Source organism: Callithrix jacchus, chromosome 14 (genome assembly GCF_049354715.1).
Source record: "Callithrix jacchus isolate 240 chromosome 14, calJac240_pri, whole genome shotgun sequence".
NCBI lineage: Eukaryota > Metazoa > Chordata > Mammalia > Primates > Cebidae > Callithrix > Callithrix jacchus.
The window spans coordinates 56,646,391-56,658,525 of record NC_133515.1 but is presented as its reverse complement, the minus strand read 5'-3'; the positions used below and the strand labels follow the sequence as shown (position 1 = coordinate 56,658,525).

At 35.9% G+C, this 12,135-nt stretch overlaps 1 long non-coding RNA gene across 3 annotated transcripts in view; it reads right to left on the bottom strand.

The window, feature by feature from the left end:
* LOC108588232 (uncharacterized) overlaps positions 1–12,135 on the bottom strand; it is a 638,370-nt gene that overhangs the window by 202,030 nt on the left and 424,205 nt on the right. The window lies entirely within an intron of this gene.

Here is a 12,135-nt window from a genome sequence, read left to right as displayed (position 1 = left end):
CCCCCATCTCAGTGTGTGCACCCTGTTGCTTTTCACATTGCAGTTTTTTCTTTCATTCATTGCTCTAGAATCCTCTTTCTATCTCTGTGTTTGTGTTCTTTAGGTTTATGTTCAAATTTTCCAAAGAAAGAATACTTTTACTGGGAGTTCTCAAATCAGGATACCTATCTTGGACTTCCGGTTTTAGTAATATATGGGTTAGATGATTCACTTTAGTTCATGAAACAATGCTATGTTCAGGGAAGTAGGCACAGGTGACTCCAACATATATTCTCCCCTGTGGCCACAGTCCTCATGAATTTAACAGGCTCACTCAACAGTGGCCTCCATCTCTGACTGCCCATAAGCCCACAGTGCAATGTTTTAGAAACTAAAAATGCCTCAGTAGTATATCTAAGAGAATGTTATGTTACAGGCCTGGAACAGGGCCTATAAAATTATAAATTTACATGAAAATTTGGTGCAAAGCCACAGTTGAAAATCACTAAATTAGAACCCAATTGGCTCTTTCCACATGCATAAAAAATGTATGTTGAATCATTTTACACTGCCAGAAATAACTAAATGATTTATATAGCTCTTTATAGAGCTATATAAATAAAGTTTTCTTATTTATCTTTTCTATTTATATATTTTATTTCTTTTTAGTTTCAGAGTACACGTGCAGGATGTGCAGGTTTGTTACATGAATAAAGGTGTGCCATGGTGGTTTGAAGCACCTATCAACCCCTCTTATAGGTATTACACCCGGCATACATTAGCTATTTTTCCTGATGCTCTCTTCCCACCACTGCCCCCGCTCAGTAGGCCCCAGTGTGTGTTGTTCCCCTCCCTGTGTCCGTGTGTTCTCAGTGTTCAGCTACCACTTATAAGTGAGAACATGTGGTGTGGTGCTTGGTTTTCTGTTCCACAACTAGTTTGCTGAGGATAATGGCTTCCAGTTCCATCAATGTCCCTGCAAAGGACACAATCTCATTCCTTTTTATAGATGCATAGTATTTCATGGTGCATTGTACCACGTTTTCTTTATAATTTTTGTTTTATTTCAAGAAATGAATGAATTTTAATTAAATAAAATGCAAGTCAAATTATATGACCCCAAATAAAATTTAGTGGAGTAAAATCACATTGTAACATTATTTGTGAGCCTCTTCTCCAACTCCTTGGTTAAACAAAAAACTAAATGAACCAATCACATACTTATTAACATTATATATAAATATCTAGTGTAATTTATGTTTTGTTTCTTAAAAAATGGAAATTTTACATTTATCATGTTTCTTGGTGACTTGGGGTAGCTAGCAAAAACACTGAGATAAGTAGAACCATATTATTTCATAAAGAAGATAAGTGGTGTAGTCATGATCCATAAACTCAGAAGACATTTCAAACACACTATATCTGTGAACTCATGAGGAAGTAAATTGTTTACAATTTTAAAAATAATCTAGGACTTTAGAAATTCTGGGTATTCTAGAGATGTTTGTGGCTAGTTATCTTTCTAATGCATTTTTCTAAAGCTTTCAAAATCAGGTATTCTGTTTCAGACAATGGAAGACTAGCTTTTAATCTGCTGTGGAGGTCCAGTCTTCCCACTGAGAAAACTAGAAAAGATGAAAAATTTGAATAAAATTAAATAAAGTTTTTCTTTGCAGATGTCAGATATAATTTACAAAGTAATGTTCCTGGAGGCAAGAAAACCAGAGAAATGGGCCCTACATTTTATTTTTAACAAATTATCACAAAGACTGTCCGGAAGGTAAGAAAGTATGTTTAGGACTCTTGGGGCTAGAGAGAAAAAAAATGGAAGACCTACTAAAAACAAAAATAGGATACTGGTAAATAATATAATTGGAATCCCAAAGGCATTCAGTCTATCACTAAGGATGAAATCAGAAATAGATTAGACCTCAAAAAAACTTAAGCCCCTATTTGAATTGTCTTGATCTCTGGATTTGTCCCTATTTAGCTACCTATCATAAGCAAAGTACACATAGTAAATCTTCTTTTGCAAAGAAACAACACCCTAGGATTCAAACTATATTTATGACCTTTTGTATACAACCTAGAATTCAATTTAAAAAAAAAAAAAAAAAGAAACCCAGACTGTAAAAGAGATGAACCTTGGTGGAAATCAAAGGAAAAAAGACAATAGAGAAAAACCACAGGAACTACAGATAATGATTTAGCAGGCCTGCACATTTAAATAATTATGGTAAATATTTATAAGAAGTTAAAAGAAAATATTTTGGTTAGATACTTGAAAAGTATTACAAAGGAACTAGGATTTGGTTATATGGACCAACAGCAAAATCGTAAAGTAGGAAGTGCTCTAAGCTCTTGTTCTACCACAGAAACAGCAAAAAGAAAAAAACAGAGAGAAAGAAACAAAATCAGAAAGTAGTTGAATTGACCTTATAGAAATAACCAACCTTAAGCTTAATAATAACCAAAAGAAAGAAAGAGAAAGAAAAGGGAGAGAGAGAAAAAAAAGAGAGAAAGAGAGAAGAAAGAAAGAAAGAAAGAAAGAAAGAAAGAAAGAAAGAAAGAAAAGAAAGAAAGATGCCACTTCTAAAAAGGTAGGAATTTGATCGTGTTTTTATATGCCTTGCCCTATCTCTCCCCTGTGTGACCTGAACTTGGTCTGAGGAGGCAGCAGCCCATTCCCCAGTTCCCTCCTTCAAACTGCAGGGAGCAAAGCAGATCTTTTTGTGATGTTTCAGTCTGTCTGGGATACCTGGGGACAGACAGAAAGAAGGGGAAGCTACAGTTATGATGATTTGTTGAAAGTTTTCAATAAACCAATTTTTAAATCTCCTCTACCTCTCTGTATAGCTGCCAAATTGCTATTCCCTAATTGTGGCAAGAATGATGTGAGGTTTTGCGGACTGGGGAATTAACAGATCAAATTGAGAGTATGTGTAGGGTACTGAAAACACAAAAATTAAATACACATCTGCATTATGGATGCTGGGATTCTCAGTCCAGTTCTACATTTTGCAACAAGAATACTGGCAACTAATTAAAATGGAGAGTCAGTCTTATTTAGAGAAAATGGTTTGCTCAAATTAAAAGACCACATGATAGAGATATTAGAGGTTCTCTAACTAAATGTAAAAGCAATATTATTCTCAAGTGACAATCATACATTTGAATTCAGATCCATAAATCTAAAACACTAGTACCCAACCAAAGATTAGCAGGCTTCTGAGGAAATATAAGATCAGAGAATGAAATAGAAAAAATAAAATAAAAGCAACTTTGTCAAAATAGAATGCATTTAGGAAGAAGAACACTTACAGTAAAATAAATTAATTTTTAAAAATTTGAAAATGGAATCCTACAATTAATACCAGAGAAAGAAGAGATTTAATTGCAACGACAAACATAGAACAGGATAATACAAAAAAAAAAAACCCTCAGAAAATACTGTTTTAAATATGATGACACAATAAAATTATCCTGTGGTAGAATACATAGAAATGTCCTTTCTTTTTCTAAAATGAGAGAAAAAGCATGCTTTTACACTGATTGGCCTGATTCTTTCGAAAGGGAAAATTTGATATAGATGAAAGAGGGAAAACAATTAAAGTCATTCTCAATTTTGTTGCCTGAGCTTTTGGAGTCAAATAAAAATAAATGCCCAGGCCAATGTTATATAATTTTTGACTTTTTTTTTTTTCTGTTTCAGATCCTACATTTAAGTCTTTATTTTGAATTGATTTTGTTCATGGTGTAAGATAAAGGTCCAATTTTTTTCTTCTGCACTGGTTATCCAGTTTTTCAAAGTGTATCCCCATTGTATGTTTTTGATGGCTTTGTCAAAAGCAATTGACTGTAAATGCATGAGTTCATTTTGGGGCTCTCTACTGTGTTCCACTCATTGATATATCTATTTATATGCCAGTATTACACTATTTTTATTACTATAGGTTTGTAATATACAGATGATGCCCGGCTTACAACTGGGCTATGTCCCAATAACCCCAATGTAAAGTGTAAAAATTCTAAGTCAAAACATCCAAGTTGGAACTATTTATAGTTTATTTGATTCTGTAGTTTGATACTTCCAGTTTTGTTCTTTTTGCTCAAAATCTCTTTGACTGTTTAGGTTTTGTGTGTGTGTTCATTTGTGTGGTTCCATTATGACTTTTGGGATTGTTTCTCCTATTTCTGTAAAAACAAAATGGCATTGGAAATTTGATGCAGATTGCATTGAATCTGTAGTCAAGTTGGGTAGTATGGACATTTTAACAATATTAATTATTCCAAACCGTGAACACAGAATATTTCTTCATTTCCTTGTATATTCTTTAATTTCTCTTATCAAAGTTCTATAATTTCATAAGACCTGTATATTTCACCTCTTTGGTTAAATTTATTAAGTATTTTATTTCGTGTTGCTATTATAAAAGGAATTGTTTTCTTAATTACTTGCTTGTTAATTGATTGTGTCTTGTTTCTTAAGATAGTTTGTTGTTAGTATAAAGCAATGTTACTCATTTTTGTGTGTTGATTTTGTATCCTGCAACTTCACTGTATTTTTTATTTGTTCTAAAAGGTTTTGGAAGTAGGGGAAACTTTAGACTTAGATGTTTACATGTTGTCAACAAGTAATAACAATTTCACTTCCTTTCCTATTTAGGTGCCTTTTAGTTATTTCTCTTGCCTAATTGCTCTGGCAAGGACATTCATTATTATATGGAATAGAAGTGGTGAGAGTGGCCAATGTTCAGGCAACAAAAACAAAATAACAAATTATATAGCACCAAGCTAAACATCTTCTGCACAGCAAAGGAAACAATGACATTAACAGACAACCTACAAAATGAAAGTAAACATTTGCAAGCCACATATTTGATGAGGGATTTACATTTAAAATATACAAGGAACTTAAACAATTCAATAGCAAGAAAACAAGTAACTTGATTAAAAATAGGCAAAGGACCTGAATAGACCTTTCTGCAAAGAAGACACGCAAATGGCCAACAGATACATTGAAAAAATGTTAAATATCACCAATCATTAGAGAATGCATATTAAAACCACAATGAGATACCACCTATGGCTACTATCAGAAAGATGACAGATGAGGCTGGGCCTGGTGGCTCATGCCTGTAATTATGAACTTTGGGAGGCCAAGGCAAGTGGATGACCTGAGGTCAGGAGTGTGAAACCAGCCTGGCCAGCATGGTGAAACCCTGTCTCTACTAAAAATACAAAATTAGCTGGACATGGTGGTGCATGCCTATAATTTCAGCTACTTGGGAGGCTGAGGCAGGAGATCTGATTGAACCTGGGAGGCAGAGGTTGTAGTGTGCCCAGATTCTGCCATTGCACTCGAACCTGGGCAACAAGAGTGAAACTCTATAATGAAAAAAGAAGAAAGAAAGGAAGAAAAGATTAAAGGAAGGAAGGAAGGAAGGAAAAGAGGAGAAAGACATGATAACCATTAGCAAGGATGTGGAGAAAGGGGAAGTCTTGCACACTGTTGGTGGGAATGTAAATTAATATGGCCATTATGAAAAACAGCATATAGCTTCCTCAAAAAACTAAAAATAGAAAGAAAATGTGATACACATACACACTGGAATACTATTCAGCCCTAAACATAGGAAGATTATGTCATTTGAGACAAGCTGGATGAATCTGGAGGACACTATGCTAATTAAAATAATCCAAAGAAAGACAAATACTGCATGTTCTCACTTATATTTGGAAACTAAAAAATGAAAACATATAGAAACAGAGAGCAGAATGGTAGCTATCAGAGGCTGGGAAAGGGGGAAATGTTGGTCAAAAGGTAAAATGCTTCAGTTAGAAAGGAGGAATAAATGATAAGTATTTGACGTGATGAATATATTAATTAGTTTGATTCAATAATAACATATTGTATACTTGTAGCATCACTTTGTACTACATAAATATGTACAATTATAACTTGCCAACTTCCAATCAAATTATTTTAAATGACGGTCTTAAATGAGATAGAGTGTTCAAGTTGAGGAATAGGTTTTGGAGCAGAGCGTGGATGGTTTCTCAGTACATCTGTGGGACCAGGCAGGAAGGCCCAGTGGTTGGATCAGACCCTAGTAGGTAGACACATAGTTCTATGAATCTGGGGATTTCTGCTGAATGTTTCAGTTGTTTCACTGAAAGTGCCATTAAGGCTCACAGCCGAAAGTAAGAATAGAGAAAAAATTGAGATTGAAGAGAAAGGAAGAATATGAAATAAGCTTCTAGTAGAGTTGGAAAATAAATAGACTATGAAAGTAGCATGTGACCCTCTGGTCATTTGAAGTTTTGGGCCATGAATTTAAAGTAAGACTAGTCAGTTGTATTGTTTTTATTGCTGTACTCATTTTCAGCTGCACAAATGCCTTCAAATTTCTCAAAAAAAATTCATTCCAACCTAGAGTTCTATACATCTCCAAACTTTTAGTAAGAGTCAGGATGAGATAGAAATAATTTTAGACACATGGGTTTTCAAAAAAGTGACTTTCCATGCCTGGGTTCCAAGGAAATACTGAAGGATGTACTCCATCAAGATGAGGATATAAACTAAGAAAAAGAGAGCTATGAGATAACAAGAAACAGGAAATCAAACGTGGATAGCAGTGAAGGGAATCCTTCAATATCTGTGAAGGGAGGGGCTGGCATGACAGCTGTTCTCCAAAAATCAAGGGCAATCAAATCATACTAGAAGGAGTATTGCTTTAGGAAATAAAATGGACAGAAGATATAAAATAACTAAGTGTCTTTAAAGGAGATTCAGGGAATTTTTAGAGAGTTGGTTACTAATGAGTACATAAAGATATGAAAATTATTAGTGCCCAGGAAAATCAAACGGTTTCTAGGAGGGAAAAATAATTATAGTTTATTGGCTGGGTCATATGTAAGCAGTGTTTATGTAATAATAATATAAATACAGAATGGATGTCTTATAAAAATTCCATGTAACAATATCAGAATGTTGGGGGATAGAAGGACCATTCATGCATGATGGAAATAGCAACTGAAGAACTAAAAATATCTAAATTCTTACTTTAAAAAGGAGGTCAGCTATTAATAATTCAGGCTGAAAAATAAAACTGCTGTAATCTAAGCATTTTATTTAGAAATTTAGATCAGTACCAAAATAATTATTCAATAAAGGTGAAATTAGTTGTCTCTGGAATGGGAGCAGGGGGAAAAGAAGAGAAATATGTTTTCCTCCAAGAAATGACATAAAACCATTTTACTCATTATGCTAGCACATACCTGAGTGCAAGAAAAAGAGAAGAAAAAGAACACATACAGAGGAAGTAGCACACTTAAAAGAAATGGAAGATAGTTCAAAGTAGCTGCAGGGTAGAATGTGTGCCGTGGTGGTTAAGCCAATAAAAAGAGAAAAGTTGGTTGTGAGAGAAACGTCAAACTAAGAAAATTTTACATCATTCAAGAAAATATAAGAAATCATTGAAAGTAATGAGGCAAGAAAATTATATAATCAGATTTGTGCAAAGATGATTCTAAGAGTAGTGTAGATTGCAGTTTGGAAGGTACAAGGTTGAAACATGGAAATGAGTGAGCCACATTACTGAAATTTTTCAGAAAGACAGCAGGGCCTTAGGCTGTCTGTTTCTTTCAGGCTATGTGTATCTAGTCTACTTCCATATCCCTTACCTTTGCCTATTTCTCTTTCTACTTCTCCTTAAGCTTTATTTTCTCCTCTAAGGCCAATAATAGAAGTGAAGATTTTGTGTGTGTGTGCATGCATGTGTGTGTGTGGGTGTGTGCGTGCGTGTGTGCATGCATGTGTGCATGTGCATGTGCGTGTGAGTGTTACTGTATATGCATAACATGCATATTTTTTCTGAAAATTAATACATATTTATGCTCTCTACTTAATTTAAAAGGTATATATATGTGAAAATTCTATTATGAAAAAAATTGTATTTTACAATGTGGATAATTGTTTTTTGTGGGTCAGTGGTCTCTGTATAAAATATACTGTCTAACATTTCTAAGCCCTAAATTGGAGTTTTAGGGAAAAAAATAGAAAGATATAACTCTATTCATTGAAAAACATCCCTGATGCTAAAGGTCAACCTTAATATCCTTAGTGGGACCTAAAATATGAGCTAATGCACAGCGTTTTGCTTGGTTTCTCATATAAAATCTAGGCTGAAGGGTCCAGCCATTTGAATCTGATCAGCCATGGGTGGGACCTCTCCCTGATGCTATTTATCTCTCTGTGTATGATGCCCCAAGTCCTTCCCTTAGAAATTCTTTCATTAACTGTTCATTTTGGCTCTCTCTGCTTCTGACATGATCATTTTTCTTCCCTGTGTTACTGCTATTTTATTTTCTAGTCTCTCTCTCCCCTTTCTAGAATGCATCTGAGTTTCACATTTCTGCAGCTCACTCATTTTCTGTTGTCAATCAGATCTTCTGCCTCCCATGGATATGGGTCTGTGCACCAATTTCCACTGTCCCCATTTATTATATTTTTGGTTTTCTGCATTTTTTCTTTATTTAAAAAAAAAGCTGTCTTCTTAGTTATTTTCCTGCTTTTAGTAATCAGTGAAGCAAAGCAGACAAGCAAACTGAACAATGATGAGAGGCTAAAATATAACGTGATTGTTTGAAGACATTGTTTAAATTCTGGATTAAGTCAAAGTAGCTTTCATTCAGCAAATATGTTAGGAGCTCCTATTATGTGAAAAGTAAGGTTCTCTTACAAGACCATGTCTTAAATTAGTGTCAAAGATAAATAATGATTTAACTATTGTAAATATCTGAACTTGCTATGATATACAGGAGGCTGTGAAGATATAAAGGCAACCAAAATGCAGGTAGCTCATGACTTCCTAGGGGCCACTGCTAAACAGAGGGTCAAGATGTGAAGCAGGGATTCCCCGCATGAGGCAAAGTTCTCCTCGAGGAAGTTACAATAGCCTGTCTGTGATCAAATGTATCCAGTGGAGAATGGTAGTAAAGAGCTAGGACCCAAGCATCATATTCACTTGGACTTAATTTTGACTCCACCATTTTATACCTGTGAGTAAGTTGTTTTATTTGTTTGTTTTTTGAGAAGGAGTATCACTCTGTCACCCAAGCTGGACTGCAGTGGCATGATCCCAGCTCACTGTAACCTCCATCTCCTGGGTTCAAGCAGTTCTCTACCTCAGTCTCCCAAGTAGCTGGGATTACAGGTGCCCAACACCATGCCTGGCTAATTTTTGTATTTTTAGTAGAGACAGGAATCACCATCTTGGCCAGGCTGGTCTTAAACTCTTGATCTCGTAATCCACCCACTTCAGCCTTCCAAAGTGCTCGGATTACAGTCATGAGCCACCACACCTGACATGTTTCTTACTGAAATAACACCCATAGAACACTTTCCCCCAAGCAAGGCACATTGTGTGCAATCAGCAAATATGAGCTATTATTATCCAATTTAGAAATGACATTCCGGCCCGGCACGATGGCTCACATCTGTAATCCCAGCACCTTTGGAGGCCAAGGAAAGCAGATCACCTGAGTTCAGTCAGGAGTTCAAGACAGGGCTGGCCAACATAGTGAAACCCCGTCTCTACTAAAAATACAAAAATTAGCCAGTTGTGGTGGTGGGCAACTGTAATCCCAGTTACTCAGGAGGCAGAGGTAGGAGAATCAGTTGAACCCAGCAGGTGAGACTGAGGTAGGAGAATCTCTTGAACCTAAGAGGCAAAGGGTGTAGTGAGCTGACATAGTGCCACTGAACTTCAGCCTGGGCAACAGAGTGAGATTCTGTCTCAAAAGAAAGGAAGGAAAGAAGGAAGGAAGGAAGGAAGGAAGGAAGGAAGGAAGGAAGGAAGGAAGGAAGGGAGGGAGGGAGGGAGGGAGGGAGGGAGGGAGGGAGGGAGGGAGGGAGGGAGGGAGGGAGATCAAGAGGGAGAGAGAGAAAGAGAGAGAGAGAGAAAGAAAGAGAAATAAAGAAGGAAGGGAGGGAGGGAGGAAAGAAGGAAGGAAGGAAGAAAGGAAGGAAGGAAGGAAGGAAGGAAGGAAGGAAGGAAGGAAGGAAGGAAGGAAGGAAGGAAGGAAATCCCCATTGAAGTCTCTAAAGAAACATATGAAAATGTATTTTATGTGTGGCCATGGTTATAAGACCAAATTCAATTCAAATCAGTCATGTAGAAAGATACCTAGTAAGAATTAGGGAGCAGGTTACAGAAAAATGGGCTGTTCAAAACACTGAAAAAACAGGATGCAGAAATTATCCAAGCACTCCTCCTTTCTACCTCTTTTTACTTGTCCAGATGAGGATACAGTTCTATTTATTTGATGCAGAAAACTGGAGAGATCACTGTTTGTTAATATGTCTTTTAATTAAATATCATAGAATTATTGTGTTCTTTTGGAATGCCTTTGAAAGCCCCAAGTATTAAAAGAAAAAGGAAGAACTGCCTATCTAAATCTAGAGAGATTTTTTTTTAGTCAATGTCCCCAGATGTTCTGAATTCCTTTTGGAATCAAGGGGCAAGCAAAAGCCATTTTGAGATCATCTGGATCCACTCCTGTTCTTAACTAAACCACTGAAAGTCCTCAATGTTCAACGGAGGTAGAATTAAAGCAAAGTCCACTAAAGCAATTTAAGTTGGAATCAGGAGGGCATCAGAAAATTGCAGGAAGAAACCACATGGTAGAAACATTCAAGTGAAGACTCAGTGGCACAGAGAAAGGAAATTTTGGGTAGTTGCTCCTAAGGGAGATAAACTTCTATGGTTTGAATGTGTTCCGTCCAAAATTTGAATATTGCCAATGTGATGGTATAAAGAAGTGGGCCTTTAGGTCATGAAGTCTCCTCCTTGTGAATGTGGTAAACGCCTCAATAAAAAAGGTTTCCTGAAAGCTTTCAGCTTAATGGCCCTTCCACCTTCCTCCACAAGAGGAGACATGTGGAGGAAAAATCTTCCCTCTGAAAAATGCAGCCCTCACTGAACAACCAAACTTGCCAGTACCTTGATCTTGGACTTCTCTGCCTCCAGAAATGTGAGAAAATAAATTTCTGTTCCTGATGAACTACCTAGTCTCAGGTATTTTGTCACCGCAGTACAAATGGACTGAGACACACAGCAAACTTCATCTCGGTTCCTTAGCAGTGGACCATTTGAAAGTAGGGTGATCCAAATTCCTATCCCCTGGCTTTTCTTACCCTAGTTAGCTAAGACAGAGGATATAGCTGAGGACCTTGAAAGGAGTTGAAAATGCAAGGCAATTGGGAGAAGCTCTGAAAACCCCCTCAAGGCTCCTTTAGACTTTCAGGATGTAACTTTTCAGATAAAAAAAATTGGATGGATGTAGCAATATAGGGGTAGGGTACCTACAGGTTGCTGGAGAAAGAGGCGAAGTTAAAGAGAAGAGTGGGGACAGGGAACTAGAAAACAAGGAAAGTTAGCTGTGTGCCAAGGTTCTATGTCACATTGGTGGTTATTATTTAAGGTCAAATCCGTTTCAATTTATCTTTCCTTAATGAGTGGCCCAGGAGGAGACTTTCCAATATAAAATTTTTAACTGTAAGTTACATTCTACCAAAAATGTGGACCTATGCTTTCCACTGAAAGAAAATTCTGGCCTTAGCATTTTGCAATTTGTACAAATGTATTGGTAACCAAAATTAATGTTCAGATATCTCAGGATTTCTTTAAATATTTTCATTAATATAGGTATTTACATACCTTTTTAAAAATCCTGAAATTCTATTCATACATTTCTGAATAAAATTTTTTTAAATGAGTGAATAGAAATTTGACCAAGAATATTTGGCTAAGGATGTAACTATTCGGAAATACACGCCTTATTGTTTCAGTAGTTATCCATGAAATGTGAGAAGAAAAAAGAAAAATTTCAAACAGAAAAACCCACCAAATAAAAAAAAACTAAGAATAAATAACTACTATGTTTTGAACTGGATTTTATTTAGGGAAGAAAAAATTTTACTGAGCTGAAATTACATGAGACAAAGGGAATGGCTAGGGATATGTCATATTTCTGTAAAGTCCTTTTTTCTTGGTTCATTTTAGAGTTTTGCAGAGTAAACGTTTATTGTATTGAAGGAGTAAAACTTTTAGATTAATTAGTAAGTATATGTTAAATCAGAAAATTTAGCAG